The following is a 25,004-nucleotide window of genomic DNA, read 5'->3' on the forward strand; positions in this document are numbered from 1 at the left end:
TTGAACATTCACATTTATTATTATGAAACACCTGTGGGCTATTTATTAAAAAGCAAAGCTGCGAACCACCCCAACGTTATTATCGTTCCTTAATGAGTATTGGACGAGTGCGGATTCCTGGGCGAATTGGTGTTTCCTATATTGCTTTACACTTCCAGGTAAAATTCGGTTTATTCATATATCCTTATTAAACCTATTTAATAAATGTTGCGTGCACAGCTTCACAAACATGGCCAAATATACAAATTCTTTACCTCAATATTTGCACGAATGTATGCAAAGCATTCCGAATTGTTTGGATACTGCCATTGAACAATTTCAGCCGAATTCGAGTTTGAGCTACATTTATAAGATGGTTCTCAGGGGTGCACTTTCCCAGTACAGTGTTGTTGTCATGGTTCCCCACAGAAAAAACGCAGAATGCGGGAAAGTAGAAAGAACATTTATTACAAATTCACTTTTTCATACAAAGCAGTGTTTATGACTATGTTCCTTACATTCTCCGTTTCACTCAGTCTAATATTACACTTGGAATTCACTCGCCCTTACGAATCCATCTTTACACTTCCCTCTTAGGTTCCTCTTTACAGTTCCAACGGAGTTGTGAGTCCCACGCCAAGTTATCGTTTTTTATGCAGCACTAACAAGTTTCTAGGCCGACTGCAATCTGTCTTTTGGACAAACTTTAAATGGTATCTATAATTTCCTGCACGAAAAAATGCGCTTGGAAAAATTCAGAGATAAGCTTCGCAATTTACGTAGTACACAAGCAGGCACAGAATCAGGGCACGCTGAAGATTTCCCGCGGTCATCTTGTTCCCTGCTGCCGCAGATGGGGGTATATATGTGAGGGGCCGTCACTTGGATTTCCCCACCTGAAGAGCCATCTACCGAAAAATTTCAGAAAAAGAACAAAATCCAGTGCAACCATAAGCCCCTCACACCAAACCACAGGCATGTGAAGTACGAAAAATATATTGCACGAAAATGAAGACGGAGACCAGAGAATGAAATGAAAGGACACACCAGAGGAGTGATTTACGGCCTTTCCTAATAATTTCACATCATTTCAGCAATCGTTACACAGAGCAATTTGGCCGCATTGTTCAGAACAACGCGAAGCCACTATAGTCATACCGGCCAACCATCCCGAATTTTAATCGTGCCGTGTTCTAGTTTATCTCGCGAAATGTTTCTGCATGCTCACCCAGAACAGGCAGAAACTTTGGGCTACGAGATAAACTGACATACATTTGCAAAAGAGAAAACAAAAACGTTTCCGCGCCTTCATGTGGAATCACTAGTACACGCAACAGAGCGAACGTCGCACTAAACCCAGGAAACGTGCTTTCACGATGATGCCGCCACCTGCGTCACATTTTTGGCTGTACTTAAACATCCTCCTCCTCCCCCCCCCCCCCCCCCTTGTACTGGCAGTTTCATTTTGAACAAGGATCCCACGTGGAAGCCGAAACGTTTTTCATTTAAGTAAAGTGTTCTTATCGGTGGTTTCTTCCTCCGCTATCAGTAAAAAGGAATCGCCAACTTACATTTTTTCTTCGTCCAGGTGTGTTGTGGGAGAGGATACATCTAGAACTTGCACCGATCTTCAAGTGGCGTTCCCAGGAGGTCTGTACCTGTAATGACTCGAAGGGTTATTTGGGTTAAAATGTAATAGGCTTTAGAGCTGGGCAGTTGGTATACATTCATAATGAAAGAGCACTTCAAACTTGACAAGACGAAAAAAAGAACACAGCACAAGCACTCACTAACAACTGGAGATTTCTTACAGAGCTATTTTAGAAAAAGAGTTCTTCTTGTTGGCTCTGCAAAACCACGCATCTTATAGAATAGCTAGAGTTGCTGAAAAACTACAAAGCTCCATGCTGAGGAAATCGTTATGTGAATTCATAACGTTCATGTAGTAACGAACTGATAGAAATAGTCACTAAACATGAGGCAAAATAAGATACGAAAGATAACATCATAACACTTGAAGAAAGGCCTCGCATTTTTACAAGTGAATCATACTTTTGTCTGTGCAGGCCTGGGTGCCATCTTTACAAAGAATATTTGAATGAATGTGTTTTAGTTATTGCATTTTCATACCGTTGTTTCCGCTGAAATCAGACTTCATTTCAACTTGTGTCATACGCAGGGGAGTCCTGGTTGTCAGCTCAAGGAACACTGCCTGCAAGAAAAAACAGTAGTGCTGATAAGTCATAGCATAGGTAGCCAGATGCAACCATATTTTTTGAACAGCCAGGATCCGATGTGGGTGCAGAACCCATTTTTACACCTGCATCTGTCTCTGTGTAATTCTTCACAATTTCTGTATCATCAAAAAACAACAATCAAACAGCCTGCATGCTGGCTCATACATACCACCATTCTGTAAAGTCGCTTTACTGCACTACACTAGGATCACGCGAGACAATCATTTGCCCTGCAATACCACGCGAATAAATAAACGACTGATTTGTGCGAATGAGAATAATAAACCACTTAACATGGTGGAAATGCCCGCTGTCTCAAAATGTCTAACACCAAATTTACCCACTCAAGGAAAAGCATGAAAAAAATGAGGAGTGTTGTACATACGAAAACGTTTTATTGTGCCGTAAGGCAAACTTTCACAAAAAAGAGGCTTGTGCTGGACAAAAGTGGGTTTAGAAATTTCGGGCAGCATTAAGTGGACTACTTTTCTGTAGCACACACCTTGTGTTTATCCGGATATATTACTACAAGACCAATAAACTAGACACCATTCCGAATATATGCAGCGAGAAAAATGAACATTTCCCGACGGCTGAAACAAAATGATAATACCCAGAGAATAGCGCGATAATATAAGACTTTAATGGGAAAAATTTCAATTATTCAAACAGAGCTACCTGACAATTACATGGGCCAATAACTCGTCAAGTGCGCCCGATGCAGCGAACAGCGTAAACAAAACGCTCAACACATGACGAAGGCGCGCAAACAGGGCAGAAAGCAGGTCACGGGCGCCGTTATCAGTGCTTTCCCGATCGTCCGCTCTAGCCTGACGCAACGAACGCAAGCCCGTGAGTTCATTCAATTGCCGTCGCGGACAACAGAAAACATCCAGCGAAGCAACCAGTCAGGTAACGAAAATCCCTCTCGAATGCTGCAATTTCAAATTGAAAAGTCCCCAGCGAAAAGATACATCCAATGAAAGCACGGAAACCGTTAAGGGAATATACTCACCGAGTTCGCTTTCACTGGCGCCGGGGCATTGGTCCAACATGCGAACTTGATGCTGGTCGTAGAAGAACGGGCCGTGAAGCGCTGCCAGTCACAAATGGGCTCGCCGCAGCCTCCGCGACTCACGCCGACAAATGAGACTTGTAACAGCAATCCTCGCTTCATCATAGGAGTATCACAGCGGTTAAAAGGCTCGAGTGGCGCGAAAACGCGGCCACCGGGCCTGCCGGCGCCGCCATTTCTCTATATCCCGTCATGCAACGGAGAAATCAACGGCCGCCGGGAGAGAAGGCGCGACGAGCATCTCTTAGAGGTTACAGGGCGTTTTATAGGTTACAACGTAGAGGTTACATGTCAGATTTTGTTGATGTAACCTATAAATCATTATTGTAACCTATAAATCGTTTTTAACCTCACGCTTGTAACCCTTAGAACGGACTGGGGTAAAGAAAACATCAAAATGAATCCATTGTAACCTTTATTTTATAGGTTACTTCCGTTTAGAAGTTACATTATGGGTTACCAGGATTAGAGTGTAGGGGTCGATATGGCGTGCCGAGAGCGCAGGTCGCGAACGGCTGCGGCGATTGAAAGAGGGGGTGACCTTGACCTGTTGAACAGTCGCGTGTGACAGTCAGTTTGCGTCACCTTTTGGCCGTGCCTCTATGCGGAGTGCACCGTTGCCGTATTTCGATGCATTACATGCGCCGTCTCTGTTTTCGGTAAAATCTTTTCCTCTTTTATTCAGCTTTCCGGCAAAACACAAACTGATGGAGGGCGAAAATTGTTGTCTGGCGTCGGCCGTAAAAACAGAGTCGTCTTCACAAACATTCCCATCTAACGGAGCTGCTTCTAGACAACGTGCCTGGAAGAAAGGGGAGAAGTTGAAAGACTGCACTTTTAGAAAAAGAGTCGTGGCGCCTACTAACAAAACACTAACCAGTTACTTGTCTTGTATAAACTAGGTAATTAGGGGATCTTACTAACTGGCCATGAATAACCTAGTGAAAATCTACGCGTGACAATGTTCATCGGCTCAGCGTGCAGCGCGACATACACACATTGAACACGCACATACCACGCTTAAACAACCAACAATGAAATTGAGCAGAAAGCCAACGGGATGCACAAGGAGAGCGAGTACAACTTAGTTACTTTAGAAATAGATTTGCTCTTCTTGCTTTTATAGCCAGCAGCGGAAAGTCGTTTGATAAGTTGGTAGGCTTGTCGCAAAAATCAAATACTTTAGCGATAATTTTGCAATTATACATTTCAGTGTGAGCACATACAAGTCAGCATGCGGATTTGCAAAAACTTTTTAATCGTGATTTCGAGTGGGAAAAGTGTTGTAGTTATTACGTTCAACAATTCATAGAATCTTGTTACTGTCAGTGAATGTTAGTATCAAACAAGCAGCACTTACTACGTGCACGGTCTACACTAGTAATGGTTCCACACTTAGTGGCAGGACCTACGTACTGTTCCTTACGAGTCGTAGACGTTCGTGTCGCTGCATTGGGGTCAAAAGAAGGCCCCTTTTACTCTTATACAGTTGTCAGAACGCCGCTTGCTATCACGCCGAAGTGCAGGATCCACTTACATTCACATAAATGCGGCAGAACGTGACGGAGAGCACCGCCTTTCTGCAAGCTGAATTGGCAGAAAATCGTACGCGTAACCCGCAGGTTGCGGGTTCGGGTCCCACCCGGAGTGCATATTTTTCTCCGCTTTCTTTCTTTCAAACATTCCAAAAGTTATATTTCCACCAGGAAGAATGAACTTCTTCCCCAATGTTCCCCTTGGCATTTTGAGTGTTGGCTTTCCTTTTTTTGATTTCAACGAGCCCTTCCCCCTCTCCCCCCTCCCCATACACACACACGCACGCACGCACGCCTGTGTACGTAGGCAGGTAGGATTGGGGAATTGAGAGGCGCGTTTGTGCTGCTGAGGAAGTCCCGTGCGACCCTGCACTGAGGCATAGTATGTGAACGTTATCGCACACCACCTTTGGTACGCCCTAATGAAAGCCTTTTCGTTAGGCTGATTCTGAAGTCATCCTTTGCGGTGCCTCCGTATACGTTAAACATCTCATTCAATCTTTTTTTTTTTTTTTTTTTTTTTTTGCATGGAAGCGAAGAACAGTGCTTCATCATTACATTAAAGCGAAGAAAAAAAGAAAAGAAATCTTCTTACACCTCGCTTAACCCCACCCTGCACCTCGCAGCGCCATCCAGATATAAGTGCCATGTCACGTGACATCTATACCAGCAGCGTTCGCGTAGGTGCGCCCGACAAGGCTAAAATGTCGTCACTGCCTGGAAGGTGTGGACGGCGGTGCCCTCATGGGCTTTGTCGGGATTTTACAGTTGAACCTCGTTATAACGAACACGGATATAGGGAGTTATCGGATATAGCAAACTAAATACAAACTTTGGTTGGTCACGCTTATTTCAATGATACTTATTATTTTGTAACGAAACTGAAACCGTGAGAGCCGCGCGCGATATCGTATATCAGGAAGAAATATTTGACCAGGAGTCTGAAAAGCTACATGAAAAAAATCCCCGTCGTCCGAAACTGCAGTAGCACAAAGGCCCTTTTGTCTGTGGACACTGTGGAAGCCTTCATCCTACTCAGTCCTGCGAGTAGCCACCAGACGAAGATCACATCCTTCCTCGAAAAAATAAGAACGCAGGCCTGTTTTGTCAAGTGAACTTTGTACTGTTGTAATTTCACGTACTCATTGAGGTTAAAATGCAACAGGGAGAAAGGTAAGGGCTACCTTGTTCGTAGTGGATTTAAAAAAATGCATTTTTGTATCAAATATTTTTATGCGAGCCAGATTTTAGTTTTTTAGAGCCGATTTTTACCTCTACTGTCACGACGAATATCGGATATGACGAACTAATTTGCTGTCCCAATACCACTTCCTTATAATGAGGTTCGACTGTGTCTTGAGAGGGGCAAATCCATTGTATCGCGAAGTAAGAGGGCATGGGGGGGTAGGGTTAAAATGCTGGAGTGGGTTGGGAGGGGTGGCGAATGCCCCTTTTGCACCCCTCTGCCGACGCCCATGGTGGTCCTTGACTCCTGCGAAAGAGCAAAAATGGTATCGCAAAAGCTCCTTTACTTCGTGTCGAATGAGCGCCTAGCTTCTCGCTGGTGGCATTTTTTGCTCAGACGCATACGTGTGATATTCCCCAGTCCCGACATTTCTTAGTTGACGGCGCGTCTCTCTTCCCAGCAGCCTTTTCTAATGGGCTTTCGGTGTCGTCGCGAGGGCTGACAGACAACCGGGAAGGGTCTTTCGGGCACCATTTTGTTACGGCGACGCTAAGGCGAAGTTGAGAATGGGGCCTCGCGGATCGTTTGTATTGTTTAGTGGTGAAGTCGTGCAACCGATCTGTATGCAAGTAGCGCGTCGCTTTTATGGCTCGCCTCTGCATGTACGATAAAACACGGGAGCGAATCTCCGCACCCGCGGAAAGCGCATCTGCCGCGCGCTTCCCTCCCCAGCGCCGGAATCCTGTTTGCACGCAGGCGCGCCGCTCTCCCCCGCTGCCGCCGCGTTCCTTTGTTCTACCGACACCGCGTATGCATTCAGCACTCGCAACACTCCGGGCGAGCTAAACAATCGGTCGGCCGTGCGTGTCAATCCTCGCCTCTTCGTTTACGTGCGCAGCTCCTGCCTGCCTCCTGCCACCGCTTTTAGCGCCCCGTAACGCCCTCGCCGTTGTTTTCCTTGCCCGCGGTTTTGTTTGGGGGCGCCATTATGCTCGTAATTGTCGCGATAAGCCCTCGCCCCTCTCCTCCCTTCGCGCAGGCGCTCTTCTCTCGAGGGGGGTGCGACCAGTGCCGTGAGAAAGTGTTGCGGAGTGAAAGCAGGGCACGCACGTTGCTCATCATCACCGGTGGAGTTGTAAGTGTTTAGTCTTGGCCGCTGTTCTTTTCACACAGGTGCTACCACGCTCTTTAAGATGTAAATTTTTATCGTAGTTTTCCTGTTTCCAGAAGTAAAGCTTGGTACCTTGTGCGCCCTGTCAGCGTGGACTTGGTGTTGAGCAACGTTGGCAAAATGAGTCGCACTTTTGTGTCTGTTTCTTCAACAAACAAACAAAAAAATAGCAGTGGCTTAGCTCGGCTACGCCAGGATATACGTAGCATGAGCTAAGGTTCAGCTGGTTATTCTTAGCTTTTCTGGTTGTCTAGAATTAACTTGATTATCATGCTTATTCTGCTGCTTCAATGACACACACACGTACGGTATGCGCATTATGTGACACGTGTATATATATATATATCAAGCAGCTCCGGCGCAGCGTCACCAATCGCCCCACAGCTAAGCCGTTTCCACAGGCGCACGCCGGTGTTGCTGCGACGCACGAGCAACCGGTTCCACACCCGGCCAGCCCTCGCATGATCATCAAGTGGACCGGGCCGCCACGTGCGGAACGGAGGTCTGCGAAGACGCTGGGCGCGAGGGGTGTGTGAGAGACGCCGGGCAGCGAACAACGTTCTGTGTGCCGTATGACGTCACTGCTCCTCGCGCATGCGCAGCACGGCTCTCCAGGAGCCACGCGAAACTGCTCAACCTCGGCCAGTCTAGCTCACTCTACAAAACGTCACTGCTCCTCGCGCATGCGCAGCACAGCTCCCCAGGAGCCACGCGAAACTGCTCAACCTCGGCCAGTGTAGCTCACGCTACAAAATCTGTGCGTTGTGGAGCACGAAAAGCTGATGTACACTTACAAAACCACGCAGGACAAGCGATGCTCGCGTGCTCGTCCTGTCTCTGTTCATAAAATCCAATTTACGTGAACTTCACCGTGCTGATTGAGTTGTTTACAGCCCTTCTTATCACGCGTCTGGCCATTTACAGTGATTTTTTAACAGCGAAACAGTTTAGCAATTCGTTGATTCCGGCGTTTCGCCAAACGCAACATAAAGAAAAGAAATCACCAGCACCGGCAGGACTCGAACCTGGGTGGGGTAGCCGTGAGTCCTTAGGTCTTATCAGGGCTTTTCGGTCGACCAACCGGTCTATCGGGAAATGCATTAGTTTTTTGACAGGACGCCATAGGTCCCACTAAGAAAGCTTTCGCTTTAAAAAAACTGTGCGCTCACAGAGGCCGCTGTACAGTGCAGGATGCCTGGCTCTGATCGATGGCGAGAAGACGGTGAAGCACTGAAGAAGCGCGTTACTAAACAAACATACAGCGTCACCCCGTGGCGCTGGCGTGCCTTCAAAAGGCAGGCCGTACTCTTAAGCATGCTTTTTTATCAATAAAAGGCCCCCTTTATTTAATAAAAGGCGGTTTAATGAAAGGTCCAGGGACCTAGGGCCTCCAAAGCAAACATACGTCAAGGGGCATGTACTGGGATTAACTCCATGCTTACGCAATATCCACGATTCCAACTCTGGAGTTTCTGCGATATTTATTTGTTGTTACTATTATTTTCATGCACTTTGTCGCAGGCGCGTGCAGCTGTGTATAGGTCTGCCACACGAGGCACCAACAGTGCCTGCCGCCCGGACAAAACTCGAGTGGACACGAGATAAAAGGGACGGACGGGGTAGGTTGCTGAGCACGCGACACGCACTCGCTGACGGCGGCGTGTCGCGTGCTCAGCAGGCTGCCGCGTTCATCCTTGGCCGCTTTGAGTTGGACTGAATTATGGGTGCTCTGAAGTTTCACCTAGGGGGCGCGCTGTAGTGGAGGGACCCGGGTTAACTTTGGCCACCTGCAGCACACGGGCGTTCTGGCTTTTGGGCTAGATCACAGAAGCAGCCATGGCATACCAATGTGTCTAAACAACTCTAAGCGTGCTTGCACATCATCATCATCATCATCATCATGTTCATCGCTTTTGTGGGCGATTTCCTCCTCCGTCTGGCACAGCAAGCTAGGTGTCTCTGTTATAGGTTAACTTCGCCCTATAGGTTAACTATAGCTTACAGACACACTCTCCCCTCTCCCTTCCCTCTCTCTTTCTCTAACGCACATACACACACACACAGACTGGTGTCCATCTGTGCGTGCGAGCATTTGAACGCACCATTGACTTGTCATCGTACTCTTTCGTTATATAGTACCAATTCTTTCGAACGCAAAATTAGAGTTCCTTTTATTATGACATTTAACACGCCGCAGCCACACTTGGGCTGTGAGTAGCGCCGTAGTGGAGAGCTCGGGTTTAATTTTGACCACGGGGCTGTTTGACATGCACCGAAATTTGGGCACACGGGCGTTCTCGCTTCTCGCGCCTCCATCAGAAAAGGGGCCACCGCGGCCGGTATCGAACCCGCGTCCTTGGGCTCGGTAGCGCAGTGCCTTGGCCACTATCGTACGAAAAATTGAGCATAAATGTTCCCGTTAATCCAGCTTCCTTTTTAATATATACATTAATGATATAACTGGTATTAGCTGCAAGGCAAATTAGTTCGCATACGCAGTTGGAACTTAAAGTTGAAGTTGGGTTTTATTCAGACAGAAGTAGCCTGGTATACAGAGGCAAAAGGCAGGTGTACTCTGCCTAACAGCGGCCTACTACCCCTACAGTCGGCATTGCACAGTGTTGATGACGAGAGCAGAACAAGAGAGAGAGAGAGAGAGAGAGAGAGAGAGAGAGAGAGAGAGAGAAATGTCAAAAGGAACGACGTTATACAATGACTACAAAAAGCCATCACTAGCAATGGTGATGGAAAAAAAATTAGCAGTGGCTTAGCTCGGCTATGCCAGGATATACATAGCGTGTGCTAAGTTTCAGCAATCCAATCCAATCCAATCCAGTCCAGTCCAGTCCAGTCCAGTCCAGTCACTGCTCCTCGCGCATGCGCAGCACGGCTATCAAGCGGCTCCGGCGCAGCGTCAGACTTGGCTACTGCGCAACGGAGGCGCACATCTGGGCAGGCGCCGGCGCCAGTACGTCTGCCGCGGCTATGACGTCACTCCTCTGGAATGCGCAGACCGGCGAATGTGCAGACCCAATTTTCTACACACCCGTACCCCAATTGGATTGGATTTCCAATCCAATCCAATCGAATCCAATCCAATGCTCCTCGCGATTGCACAGCACGTCTCTTCAGGGTCCACACGAAACTGCTCAACCTCGGCCAGTATAGCTTACGCTACAAAAAGAAGAAAAAAGAACGAGAGAGAGAGAGAGAAGTAAACTTTATTGAGAATGTCCGGCGGAGGTAGCGGGGAGGACCACGCAGGGTCGCCCGCCACCCGACGTAGTTAAGGCGTCTTCGGGGTGTTGCCTCCCCGACTCCCGCTAGGCCGGCCCGCTGTCGACCTGTGGGGGGTATACCCCTGGTCTCCAGTCGGCTCAGCCCCACGCGTTTGTCGGGCAAGAGCCACCTCGAACCGCTGGACGGCCTGCAATTGTTCTGTCAAGTCCTGCGATAACACTGCACGAGCTATGTCTTCCGGCAGTAGAAAGCCAACATAGAGAACATCGAGTGTAATACAGAAGCAGGAAACTGAACACATAGCACATAAATTGATCTCATAAAAAAAAAGCGCACCCTTCTAGACAATTTAAGCGAAAAAATGTCGCTTTATATTTCGTTCAAGTCTGATCAGCGAGGTAAAAGGAAGAATTATGTCGAATGTGACTGGGGTTTTATTAAGAAAACGGGGTATTATATACTCTAGTTTTGTCTGGCGTGGGGTGCCGACACTTTATCAGGCCCGTGGGGGGAGGGGAAGGGGATATAAAAGGAGGGGATAGAAATATAGGTTGAGGCGAAGTAAAATAACATAAAATAACTGCGTCTGCCCGCACCACTAAGTATCGCAGGCTTAACCCAATAATAATATAAAAGAATTGGCCGAGGGGCAAAAGATGTTTTTAACCACCGAAGTGGAAATAAATAAAAGGAGGAAAGAGCTACTCAGCGACACCACAGCCAGGAGAGCGGGCCCGGGGAGACTCCCCTGGGAAAGTAGCCGGAGGGGTTGGGATGGAGGGGTAGGGAAATTGGTGAATAGGAATGGGCTATGGGAGTTTGGATGGGAATGGGGACAGCGATATTTTTTATCTAATTCTTCGAAGTCTGACTCCTATAAAAGGCCTGATTGCTCAGGATGGGCATCAGACAGCCAATTAGAATTTGGTGGACCCCACAGTAGGTTCCGTACTAGCTAAGCCCCGACCATCGAAGACAGGGAGCACCCTCAAAGGAGTGGCGACACTATTCCTCCAGACCCATTTCGAAACCAGCCGCTCGACGAACACCCGCCAGATCACCCGATCATCAAGGGGACGCCTCACTGAACTCAGGTACTAATCCTCCTCGTCTGTTCTCGGTTTCGGGAACCGGTGATCTTGTCCGACAGAAATGGTAAGCTGTACCTTGGAATATCTGTCGATTACTATGTACACCTGAATCACTTATCTCCAAAGGAAGGGCCTTCGGGATCACTTACCGGAGGTAACCCAGGTTTCGGCGGACGTCTTATGTTCTCTTGGTGCCAACTGCTGACCCACCAGTGAGCCACCCACTCCCCATACGGGCAGCAGTCATCAGGCATCTCTAAGAGGAAAGGAACCGGCCCTACTTCCAATACTAAGAACGAGAATAGCGGGAAATACTGAGAGACAATTTTAATTAAGACAGAGGGTAGAGAGTTCGCATTCGGGTAGGGCGGCAACTGCGAAGCGGCCGCCGATGTATATTGTGGGGTTGGGTGTCGGGTTCGGTGGTCGTCCTCGGGTCCTGTTTCGGAGAACGAGGAGGGCAGATTTAGATGGGGCACATAAGAGATAAATAGTATATATATAAATATTATATATAAATATAAATAGTATATAGAGATAAATCATCAGTATATAGAGCGTGATGTATGTCAGGTATCTGTGCAAGTTGTGCCGGAAGGCCTAAGAGGGAGATGTTGGCTAAGAAGTTTAGCGTTTGGTTCCTGCAGTTGTTTGATGAGATCGCGGAATGGTTGTGGGACGGGGAGTGAGAGTGGGAGTGAGTGAGACGAGGTAGGGAGTGGGGGGAAATTGGGCGTGTCGCGTTGGAAGGAGGAGTGAGCGGCAGAGGAGCGCGCAGCTACAGCTGACCAGCTTACCTGGTTGTCGGCGAGAGGGCTTTTCTTGTCGGTCGGCACGGTTGGCAGGAAGCGGCACGGGCAGTCCTTGCCCGCTGTGGTGAGCGGTTGGGAGCACAGTTTGCACTTTGGTTGGCACGCGTGGTCCTTGGCTGGAGAGGACTGGCCGCAGTCTGGACACTTGGAGTCCTCAGGTTGGAGACACACGTCCATGCGAAGGCCAAGTTCACCACACACGCGGCAAACTTGCACACACCGGCAAAATGGTCGGCAACGGAGGAGGACGCTGCCCACCTTTACGTAGAAGGGCACGTGGTTAACTTGGAAAGTCAGAAGCACCGAGAGGGTGTGACCCATGAATCGTGCGTGGGTGAGGCCCGGCTGATTTCCTAGAAGATAGTCGTGGAGGTTTGAGTCGGTAATGGTGGCTTCCAGACCGTGGATGACACCCCGGCAGGCGCCGGGTGGGGGCTTCATATATGTGGCAAATTCGCAAAGCACTGTTAAGATCTGAAGCGTTGTGTGTTGCTCAGAGTGATGGCAAGGTCAAGGGCGGGCGTACTTGCGACGATCACATTCTAAGTCGGTGGCACAAGGAGGGTAACTTTCTTATAGAAGGACGGCAGGTCGAGCTCACATTTGGCTGCAAAAGCTTCGGTGAGTGGTGCGGTGGTCATCCTAGCGAGGTTGAGCCCCCCGCGTTGTCGGTAGATGATCGTGTAGTTGCTTGTTGGGAGTCTTGGTGGCGGATCACGGGCCGCCGTCTTGGTGGGCGGCGTGGCAGGTGGTCGGTGCACATGGGCAATCGGGCTTGTTTGCGCGGCCGGGACGTTGGTTGGCTTGCGTTTTTATTTTATGCGCTGGATCGACGGCTTGTCAGGGTGAATGGTGCGTCCTCCGAGCTGGTCGAATTCCATGTCGGTGATCTGGGATGCGGGCTGTGATACATGAGTCGCACATGGTCACACGGCGGTGGCTCGGTTGTTGTTCCAAAGAGCTAGGCCTACAAAGTAGGCCTAGCGGGCGCTGCGTGCTGGCTGTTTCCCGTGGCCGACAATCTGGGCTTTCGAGGTCCGATTTGTCTCACTTTGGTGTCTGTACAGTATCTGTACAGTAGCCGGGATATCCAGGATAATGCCGAACGAGAAAGTAGTTCAGAGGAGATAGACATCCCACCAGTAACGACAGAAGAAGTGAGGAAGGCTTTGAAAGAAATGAAAGGGGGCAAAGCACCTGGTGAGGATCAGATAACAGCAGACCTCTTGAAGGATGGCGGATAAATTGTACTTGAAAAACTGGCAAACCTGTATACGCAATGCCTAATGACCGCAAGTGTACCGGAATCTTGGAAGAACGCGAACATCATCCTAATCCATAAGAAAGGTGACATGAAGGACCTGAAAAATTACAGTCCGATCAGCTTACTGTCAGTCGTCTACAATGTACTTACCAAGGTAATGGCTAACAGAATTTCTGCAACCTTAGATTTCAGTCAACCTAAAGAACAAGCAGGGTTCCGTAAATGCTATTCAACAATGGACCATATTCACACGATCAATCAGGTGATAGAGAAGTGCGCTGAGTATACTGAACCCCTATATATAGCCTTCATAGATTATGAAAAAGCATTTGACTTGGTCGAAACCTCAGCAGTCATTCCGGCATTACGGAACCAGGGGGTAGATGAGCATTATGTAAAAATACTAGAGGATATCCACAATTGGTTCACAGCTACCATCATCCTCCATAAGGAGAGCAGTAAAATACCTATAAGGAAGGGTGTCAGACAAGGATACACAATCTCCCCAATGTTATTCACAGCATGTTTACATGAAGTATTCAGCGCATTGGATTGGGAACAGGTGGGAGTAAGGGTTAATGGAGAATACCTGAGTAACCTCAGATTTGCTGATGACGTTGCCTTGTTAAGTAACTCGGGGGAGGAATTGCAAAGCATGCTTACCGCACTGGACAAACAGAGTAGAACCGTGGGCCTGAAAATTAATATGCAGAAAACTAAAGTAATGATCAATAACCTATGGAAAGCACAGCGGTTTGAGATAGGTGGCGAGGCCGTGGAAATAGTAAGCGAATATATCTACTTAGGCCAAGTTGTGACCCCGGATCCCAACCATGAGGCAGAGATAATTCGAAGGATAAGAATGGGGTGGAGTGTATACGGCAGGCATTCTCAGATAATGAATGGCAGCCTACCATTGTCCCTGAAAAAGAAAGTGTATGACAGCTGCATCTTACCGGTACTCACCTACAGGGCAGAAACTTGGAGGCTCACTAAGAGGGTTCAACTTAAATTGAGGACGACTCAGCGTGCAATGAAACGGAAGATTATAGGTGTAACATTAAGGGACAGGAAGAAAGCGGAGTGGGTCAGTGAACAAACGCGTGTTAAGGACTTATTAGTAGAAATTAAGAAGAAGAAATGGACGTGGGCAGGGCATGTAATGCTAAGGCAAGATAACCGTTGGTAATTGAGGTAACAGAGTGGATGCCTAGAGAATGCAAGCGTTGCAGGGGGCGGCAGAAAGTTAGATGGGCAGATGAGATCAAGAAGTTTTCGGGGATAAATTGGTCGCAGTTAGCACAGGACCGGGATAATTGGAGAATAATTATCTATGCCCTGCAGTGGGCGTAGATAGGCAGATGATGATTATTATTATTATTATTATTATGGTGGTGGTATCGTATTAGTCGTCTTAAAGTCTGGCGCTACGTACGACATCCCCTCGAGACGCCGAAGAACTCGCCATTGCCTTAGCCCTCATCCAGTGCACCAGCAGAGTCATCATCACAGACTCTCAAGCAGCCTGCCGCAGTTTCCTTTCAGAGAGGGTGGCACCAACGACCCTACGGGTACTTCAGCGATACCGTCCATCTCACCGAGTGGCGATCGTTTGGACGCCTGCCCATGCCTCTGTAACGGGCAACAACTTCGCCCACCAATAGGCTCGCGGACTGGCCCACCGAGCCCCAGAGGTCACCGCAGCTCCGACGCCACTTCTCACCTATCAGGAAATTACTCAATGTTACTGGACCACCAGACAAAAATTCCCGTGCCCTCACCCATCCCTCAGCAAAACTCAAGAAATAACACTTCGACAATTACAAGCAGGGACGTACGTTCACCCGGTTCGAATGAATTTATTGTTTCCCACACAGTACGCCGCTCTATGCAAATTTTGTCCACAGCTAGGTACCCTCCAGCGCATAATTGTGGAATGCGCTCACAACCCAGCCCTACCAGCCCTCTCTACCCGTTCCTTTCCTGAGCTGTGGGAGACACTGTTGACCAGCTGTCAACCGGAGGACCAGACTCCTGGTGGCACGGGCCAAGACGGCGGGGGCAACGCATGTATTCCCGGACTTGGGTTCCACTCTCACATTTGAGCTCATTAAATGTTTCTCTCTCTCTCTCTCTCTCTTTCGGTGTTAGTGGTCGTTTAGTCAGCGCTAATGCAGATTCGCTGATTGGGAGGCATCAAGCGGGATCCGAAGCGAAGCTCGTCTGGCTGCGTCAGCATTCTCGTGGCGAATCCCCACCGTCGGGGAAGCGAAAGAAAAAAACGCTTGCGGTGGCCGGAATCGATCCTGGGTTCCTTGCGTTATGAAGCCGGTGTCTATCCAATTGCTTCAGTTCGACTTTTTTTTTTACTTGCGAATCAGTTTCTTTTTGTGCATGATGTGTCAAGTGCGACAGGGTGCACCCCTGTCCCAATTTGTTGTTTCGTCTGTGTCTGCCCCAGTGGTATTCATGGTTATCTACGTGAAGTTGTAGATGCCGCAAGATTCCTGTGTGCTTGTTTCTCTCTGGATTGCCTATCAGGTGTGTCAAGAAAGAAACTGTATAATGATCTTGTAGATACTGTATTACCGATCCCGCTGTACAGGTTCTTATACCGTGTTGGGGGCCAGGGTAAAAAAGTCCGTTAAAAAATGCCAGTGCCAGGTCATATCGATATCGGTAATATCAGTATCAGTGGCATCGGTAACATGGATGATTGAAAAGGGGATATTTGTGCCGTGGGGTCCTGACTGTTTCGTGTGCAAAAAGCCAGATGCCATTGAGCACGTATTTTTGGATTGTTGGGACGAGTTATTCTTGTGGGATGCACTACAGGATACTCTTAAAGGGTTACTGACACAAAAGTTTGAAGGCGAGTTAACTTCGGAGATAGATTGGTGTGAACACACATACATCATCTGCAAGATATCAGCGTCGAATACAGCCTAGAACATATTTAAAATCAATTTGAAAGTGTGCGAAACGCAACCGAGCAGCCAGCAGAGGACCACGCGCAATCGACATTCCGTGGGTACTTTGTAAATAAACATCCAAACACGTCACGAGTTTGTGTTTCCCGCTTTCGCAGTGCCGGCGTTTTTCGCCGGCTCGCCCGGCTCGCCGCTCCAATCGGAGGGCGGGGCTTCTCTCGAGAACGAACGACCCGATCGTTGGCGGCGGAGGCGCCGTGATTTCGTCGGCTCATCGGGCAGCTGGCCGCGACCAAAGCTCTACAGCGATTCCAGGCACGCTGTTGTTATTACTTTTTATTTACATTGGACGCGAAAACGCGCCAGAGACACGAAAAACCCATTGAGCGAGCCGCACGGTCGCTGTGCAGGCGGCGGCCACAGCCGCGAAGTGGCGCAGGCCGCAGCAGGTAGCTCCAGTAATAGCTTGTTACCGCTGCACGAAATTGTACCCAAGTCCCAACCATGGCAGCTTATATAAGAAAGGAGTTAATGATGCGATGGCGGGTTGCATTAAAAATTGTCATCTGCACCGCTTACGAGAGCGGCAATCGAATATCCGCCGCAGTGCTAAGCCGAACACATTTGTAGGCGGACCTGTAGGCAGACCGGCCGGCTGCTCGAGTCAGTATATTATCTCTATGGGCTGCTCCCAGCGCGCGTCTTGCCACCCACTGTCTCGAGCATCGCGCGTCGTTCTTTAGCCGCGGCAGCATTTGCACTCGCAGCGCCTGCGTCACGTCCACGGTCGCTTTTTAATTAAGCGGCTGTCGAGATCAGTACGTGGGGTCATTCGCAGAAACTGCCGGCGAGGCGGATTCGACAGTGCTACGGCAGCTCTGCTCTGTGATATCCCTCCGACGGTCACGTGGTCAGCTTTGTTCACACAAAATCCATCGCTTCGAGGCACCCGATGAAACCGAAACTGCGACTGGCCGCATTGAAAATGCCTCTAATTAAACAACTGCCGCACGCTGAAGCAAATGGGGTTTCTACAGGTGATAAGTAGGTCACTAGCTACTTATCGCAAAAAAAAAAAAAAACAAGATGCAAAATTTTTAGCGGTAGAGGCGGACGACGGTGTGCACTATGACGTCATAATGCTAGTGGTCTTGCACAGTATATGGAGGGCTCGAATCGCCACTCGCTACAGTGACATCGATGGAAGGTCAGGGAGAGATGTATTTCTGTGAGAATGTCCGCCAAATAGTAGAGAGTGGGTGAGTGAACTAGAGAGCGTGGTGAGGCGTCCGCCTTTTAAACCTGACGCACTTGCAGTTTATGTGCTATTGACTTTTGTTTTGTTGTAAGCCCGTGGTTGTATGTTCGTTTTGTGTTGTCTTTGGCCAAAACCAGGCAATAAAAAAAATGTTGCATTTCGAAATGGTTGGAGTGGTTTGGAAAACTTCGTCACCAAAAAGCTTCGCGTTCAACCGTGGTCGTCGTTAGGCGGAGGGGTGCACGATCTTTTACTGTTTGCGAACCACTTGTATACGTGTGGCGACGCTGGTCAAGCGTTGCTTTGGCGCTGTTTTAATGCGTAGCATTCTTTGCCGAGTACCCCACAGCCAGAACAGTGTAACGCCCTGCATTTCCACAAAAATGCAGATATCGCGCAAGTTCCACCTGTAGTCGTTATACTAGCGTAAATGGAGATAATTTGTCGAAGGAAATCTTGAAAAACTTTAAAAAGTAAGAAAGATATTTAAAAAAAAAATACGGGAAATGGCGGACCGTGTAATCCTTTGTATTTCCACAATAACGCAGATTTCGGGGAAGTTACACCTAAAATCCTTATAATAGCGTAAATAGATATATTGGACGGGCATGATTTAGAGAAACCAAGAAATTTGGCTGTAAAGCACTCACACTTGAGCCAAGCAAAATAAGAATGCTACGCATTAGTATAGGCAATCACTGAATTTCTGCAGATTTTTTTTATCTCGCCGCCTGCAATGTTTCATGTAGAAGTTTAAATGTTGATTGATTGATTGATTGATTGATTGATTGATTGATTGATTGATTGATTGATTGATTGATTGATTGATTGATTGATTGATTGATTGATTGATTGATTGATTGATTGATTGATTGATTGATTGATTGGTCGATCGATCGATCGATCGATCTGTATGCGAGGTGAACAACTTTTAATTGTGTTTTTTGCGGTGCTTGACTGTGAAAGGGGTCGATCACCGCGTCAGCGATTCGTAAATGCGTTCTTTCAGCGGTTTCTCGGGAGATGCTCACACAGCGTGGCTTTTGCCTATTTATCTAAGGGAATTGCCACCCTTGGGAATCCGAAGCGGGGCCCGTTCCGGATGGTTGTGTGATTGTTCTGTATACGAGTTGAACGAGGAAACACGTGCTTTTTCGCTCACCGTGGCCGCAGAAGTGCTAAACTAGGAATCGACCGGCCGTTTTGTAAGGGAGATGAGGCGCAATCCTGATTGGTGAAGGAGGCATCGTGGGCTGACCAGAACTCGCTTCTCGAAAAAAGCAGTGCGATCGTCTTGCCCTTCTAAAGTATTTGAACAAAATTTACAATTTCCCACACCTTGCCTTATTTGTTGCGTTATTGCGAAAGCAATTAAACATCTACGTGTACCTATAGAAAATTATTTCGCACTAATTAAAAAAGATCTCTTCACACGGCAGAGAACTACGAAAAATGTGGTTACACGTATAAAATGACAGCCCCGAGTGAAGTAGAAGTAGCGGTGTGGCTGCCAAGCCTAAACTGAAGCCATGCTTCCAAGAAGAAGAAAACGAAAGCACGCGCTGCATCGCGATCACGCGTAGCCTCGAGCACCGCTTACGGCCGCTGCTTCGCCCACCCCGACCGTCTCAACCAGAAGAGCCATCCTCGGTTCCCGGTGCCCCCCGCACCGAAAGTAGCTCTCCCCGGAAGCCCGGTGTTTGGCCCCTCCGGCCAAAGTCGACGTCATGGACGATCCAACGAGTGCCGAGTTGCCAAAGGCCAAGCGCAAACACGCCAAGAAAGCCCGCAAGAAGGAAAGGAGGGACAAGCGCCGTGAGAAGAAGGACAGGAAGAAGAAGGGCAAGGACAAATTCAGCGCCGACGAGGCCGAAGGCTTAGACGACAACCTGCACGCCACGGAGTTCCAGCTCGGGGACCGCGAGACGGACGTCGCCTGGTCTCCGGACATGGCGCATCCTCAAGTGGCGGAAAGGGAGCCCGGATTCGAAGTCTTCTACGAGATGCTGGTCAGCGAGTTGGGCCGGCTGCGCGAAAAAGTCGGCGACCACGAGCGCCAGCTCGTGGACACGGCGGGTCCGCTCATCGGCCGCCTCCCGCGGCCGCAGCAGCCCTACATTACAGGCACCTGCTGTTGTACAAAGTGCTGCGGCCGCTGCTGCGACATGCACGAGCCGATAACAGAGGACGCTGGCACAGATGTTGATGAGGAAGCCCTGGATGCGGAAGAGGCTGACTGGAGAAGCCGGAGGAAGAAGAACGCTCCTGTAGAAGCGGACATGGATACCTCGTCAGATTTTAGCTATTCAGGCGAGAGTTCGAAGGGCGGTAAGGTCAGGCGTACTAGCACAAAACTTTCACGCAAGAAAACGGATGAAGTTAAACGCACACCCGCCCGAACCCACATCAGAAGCAGCCCGGATTTAGATACGTCATCCTCCGAGCTTCGTAGAGCTAGTCTTGCGAGGATATCCCGCAAGTCATTGTCCAAGTCCAAGAGCGCGAGCTACCGGCCTGGCACGCTGCCATCCACGAAGGAGACACCGGTGAGGCCTCTACGAGACAAGCTGGGCGAGGTAGAACAGCTCGACGCAGTAGATTCCTTCAGGCAGATCCCAGACTTGGAAAGATTACTACGCTTGGACGACACAGACGACAGGGAACTTCCCAGAGGGCGTGGTTTACGCGACGACCCTCTCGGAGCGCCATATGGCCGCTGGAAGTCACCGACCAGCAACAATGCTGCATTCGCGTGGCCACCGCAGAAGCCCTATGACAACTGGTCTGCAGGCCAGATTGTGTACTACGCTGAACCAGCCAGCGAAGCGTTTTTGCGGGCGGTTCAGTCTGCGCCGATGAACGTGTACTCGGCAAGGATGCCGCCAGAGGTAATACCACCGTACGCTACTCGCCAACAATACGACGAGTGGCCTCCCTACACGCCGGAGGCACCACCGCCGTACCAGGAAAGGCGCCTCTCTCCCCTCACTGCCGCAGCACTGGAGCTGTCGGGCCGAGCCGACGCTGTCACTAGACAAGCCAGGGGTACTTTAGAGGCCGCGCGGGTTCTCAAAAGGGCATCGGACGGCGCCCTTAAAATTGCCATGGAGGGTCAATACACGGACAATGGGATTTATGACCGACCTCCCCTGGAAGGCCGTTGGCAGGGTAGATCAATTCTTAAGAGCCAGTTGCCAGTCACGAAGCCACTTTCTTCCAAGGATGCCACTTCCGAGCGAAGCGCGGAGATTTTGTCCTTTGAAGAGAACCGTTCCATCATGAGACAGCCATTGTCGTTGGGAGCTGCTCAGAAGGCCACTATTAAACCTACTGAGGCTGAATCAGTAGGCGAAGCTTTTAAGCCAGACGGCCGACCCCGAACACGCTTCGGCTATGCTGAGGCGGAAACAACGCAAAAAAAACCTGGTATTCGGCGCAGAGGGAGCATGTTCGTTCGTGGGAATGTTGAACCAGACGACGAAGGAATGAGCTCTTCTACAAGAGCCCTTTTAGACGAAGCCTCGACAAAGATGACTGTTGCTTTGAATGACGATGATGATGAACCAGAAGAAAGCATGAAAGGAGAACGAAGAAAGCATGAAACAAGCCAGGGAAAGGGCAAACACGAAGGCTTTATTGTGACGGACACCTGGAGAAAACGCAACGTGGTCACTGTATGCGACAAGTCCACTGGGATATCCATGGATCAATCAACTGCAACGCCGCGTGCATGGACGGAACCTCAAAAGTGCTGCCCGCCATCGCTACCCAGCGTATGCAAATGTCCATCACCGCTCTCTTTTTTGTCACCGTGCTCCACGTGCGCGAAAGAAGAATCCGAAGCGTCCGACACTTATCTCACGCCCAGAAGCGCCCAAAGCATGACAAGCGCGTCTCAGACATCTCGGCCTAGCTCAATAGAAAGCAGGAAGCTGTCGAACGCTAATGGCTTCTCCGAGAAAAAAGCGACCCACCAAAAACCCGCGGAGAAACGCAAAAGAAAGCTTTCCAGGGCAGAACGGAGGCGCAGCAGTTTGGCAGAGGAAAAAGGGCACGAGGAGGCCTCCCTACAGAGATCGACTGCTCTCGCGCCAAGCGCGGAGGCTGTGCGCAACGTCAATGACCTAGAGAAGGGTGACAACCTTATAGCGACTACGAAACTTTCCGACGCCTTACTGAACATTAACCCTTCGGATGCAGGGAGCGAAGATGTAGGTGGTTCTTCCAAAAGGCGTGGTTCTCGTAAAGACAGCGTGGGACACCGCAAGCCCAGCACAGCCTTGGAAAGCAAACCATGGCGACCATCGGCCGATGCCAGCACAGGTGCAAACAGACGAAGGAGCAGCGCGAGTGAAACGGCAGCAGGTGCCGGGTTAACAGCAACAACAGAGCGAAGGCGTTCATCCGTAGCAGCTGAAGAAAAACGCCAACCTCGCAGAGATTCCGGCAACTTGCTACGGAGGGAATCCGCCCAGTCAGAACGAGAGTCTGTCAAGCTTCCCGTCGAAGCGCAGCCAACGTCCAGACACGGGTCGCTACGAATGCATGACAATCTAGCCGAACCACTACGAATTGTAGATATGAAGCAGGACGCTGAAGAAGTGCCCAACGCAGCGACAGTGCTGCTTGATGACCAAGCAGAAGATGACGCGGCTTTACGTATGGACAGTGACAGGAGCGATCTCGTTAGAAAGCTTAGCCTTGTAAAAGCGCTTCAAAAACGTGCTAGTTTTGGGGAGATTTCTGGCATTGAGGTGCGCCACAGTGATCTCAGTGCGCATGGCGCTGGTGATGTTGCACTCGAGGAGGACACTGGTGCTGACGAAAGTTGGGCCCATGAGAAGACATCTGAAAAAAAGGTTGCTTCCTTCCAGTCAGACGTTTCTAGGCTTTTCCTTCAAACGCCTGAGCGAGAAGCCCAGCTAACTGCTGTCGTCACGGTTCCTTACAAACAGGACGCAAAACTATGGTGCTACAAGGACAGTACACGGTCCTTGTTCCCAGAGAGCAGGCTGGGCGTGACCACTGCATTTGTATGCGCCGGATGGATTATCCTGCTGATATTTTTGAGCGAGTATCATCACAACTGGTTCTACATCCATACCACGTCGTCACTGTCGCAGACGACATTTTCACCCTCACGTGCAACTGGACCTCCCCCAACCTACAACCCCGATATTTTCACACATAGACCCACCTTCCCGCGTGGCACAACAGCTCGCCCAGACACACACCAACCTATGGATATTTACTTCTGCGCCACTGAACACTGCGACAAAGAAGCTCGGTACTTGTTCAGCTCCTTGAAAGACAACCCTTGTGAAAACTTCTACGAAAATGTTTGCGCTAATTCCAGGAGCCTCTGGGCGCAGCGCTACGCCGGTTCCGCGGTGTCGACCACCTCCCTGTTGGCTGCACAAATCCAAGCCCTCACCGAAGAATACATCGCAGACGACTACAACAATGACGTTAAGGTCGCGCGGACGCTGTTCTCCGCGTGCGTAGATTGGGATGAGCATCGTGAGAAGTCGGCGGCCGCCGCACTGCGCATGATCAACGAAATCCTCGGCATCTCGTGGCCAGTGGACAGCCGCGCCAGAACTTTTCTTCCCGACCCTTGGCACGCCGCTGGGGAGCTCGCCCGGAAACTGAACCTGGAGCCACTTGCCACGCTCTCCGTGGACGTCCACCCGGAAAAGCGGCGTGAGTTGATCCTAGGGTTGGATGAACCCAGTGTGTTGCACCGTCCCAACAAGGGCCAGGACCTCCGGAACCTCGTCGCTACGAGCGTTGAGGAGGTGACGCGCAGAATTGACGCCAAAGAAATAGCTGACGCTATTTTAGAAACCATGTTCACCATAAGCGACCTCGCTGCGCCGCCATCTGTACGCGTACTCGGCCCCGAAAACTATCGTGTGACGCCTCTCGGAGAGATGGGCTCACGGGTGAAGTCAATGCTTAGCTCTGTGCTAGCCGGCCACAACATAGTCGAAGACAGCACCGGCATCCTTGTCAAGTCCCCCTCGTTTTTCGCGAATCTGCGCGCACCCAATGCTCTCACGAGTGGCGGGCTGCTGAACTACTTGGGCTACCGCGTTTTGCTCCACTTCGCAACCTTCGTCTCCCTCCCGTCATTGGAACAGGTGCGCGCTCTTGTAACGCGCGGATACGTCAACACTGGAGAAACCACTCGGCGCGGCATTTGTTCCTGGGAAGTGAGCCACGTGCTGCCGGCAATGTACACCCGAGCCTTTTTCCGGCGGATTCGAAACACTAGCTTCGACGTCGTGGCGCGCGCCTGGTCTTCCCAAATTGAACAGAGGTTTCAGTCGGGGCTGGCCCGACTATCCTGGTTCCGCGAGCCCCGCTACAGCTCCGCTGACCCGGCCGATTTGCATTTGGCCAACCACAAGCTTTCGACGAGCCGGATCCAGCACTTTTACCCCAGCTGGATCATGAACGATGCCATGTACAGCAAGTACGAGGAAAGAGTCCGGGCCCGCCTCGACCGCGTCCCTACAAGTGCCTTCGCATACCTGCGGGCTCTCCACGAGGCGCGATTCGCCGAGAAGATCGCGCCTCTTGCAGGAAGCGCGGCGGACCTCGCTTTCTCGGCGAACATTTTCGACGCCTCGCCGCGCTACGACGTCCAGCGAAACAGCCTGTTCGTGCCGGCGTCCATGATGAACGTGTCCGTGCCCACCAACGGCTCGCTGTTCGCACTCCACATTGCGCGCTTCGGGGTGCGCACAATGCGCGCCCTGGTGGCGGCCCTGTACAACGACTTCGTGTTCAGCGGTCGGCGCTCGGACGGCGCGAGCGACGCGCCGCTCCTCTTCACGGAGGGCTACGACCTCCGGCTGCGGAACACCACCAGGTGCCTCGTTGACGAGTACCGCCGGGTGCCGGACAGCCTCAAGAGCAGTTTTATGCGAGGCTTGAGCGACCTCTCCGCGGCCGCTTTCTCCCTCCTTGAGCAGACTGTGGCGCTCATGCAGGCCTTCTGGGCGTTCCAGGTAGGCGCCCCTTCCGCTTACGCTCACATGCGTGCCCTAAGATTGAAGGTGCGCTCAGGTGACCTGTGCGAGCTGCGTGCTGTAAACAATCCACCCACAGAGCACGTGGCTAACTCACCGTGAAGGGGGCCCTGAAAGGACATTTCCACCCCTACCCCTTTATCAATATTGCAGTAGCACTGACTATCAAAAGTAGTGGTAATAGTTTTG

At 50.1% G+C, this 25,004-nt stretch overlaps 2 long non-coding RNA genes across 2 annotated transcripts in view; one reads left to right on the forward strand and one right to left on the reverse strand.

The window, feature by feature from the left end:
• LOC144173199 (uncharacterized) overlaps positions 1–25,004 on the forward strand; it is a 51,025-nt gene that overhangs the window by 19,296 nt on the left and 6,725 nt on the right. The gene's annotated exons all lie outside the window — the stretch shown is intronic.
• LOC144173198 (uncharacterized) lies at positions 469–3,575 on the reverse strand. The gene is made up of 4 exons (XR_013323179.1): positions 3,232–3,575; positions 2,110–2,191; positions 1,551–1,637; positions 469–887 (listed from the first exon to the last, which is right to left on the reverse strand). It is a non-coding gene; the product is annotated as an uncharacterized LOC144173198 (long non-coding RNA).

Source organism: Haemaphysalis longicornis, unplaced genomic scaffold (genome assembly GCF_048455015.1).
Source record: "Haemaphysalis longicornis isolate Haplotype H1 unplaced genomic scaffold, Haemaphysalis longicornis Haplotype H1 scaffold_3, whole genome shotgun sequence".
NCBI lineage: Eukaryota > Metazoa > Arthropoda > Arachnida > Ixodida > Ixodidae > Haemaphysalis > Haemaphysalis longicornis.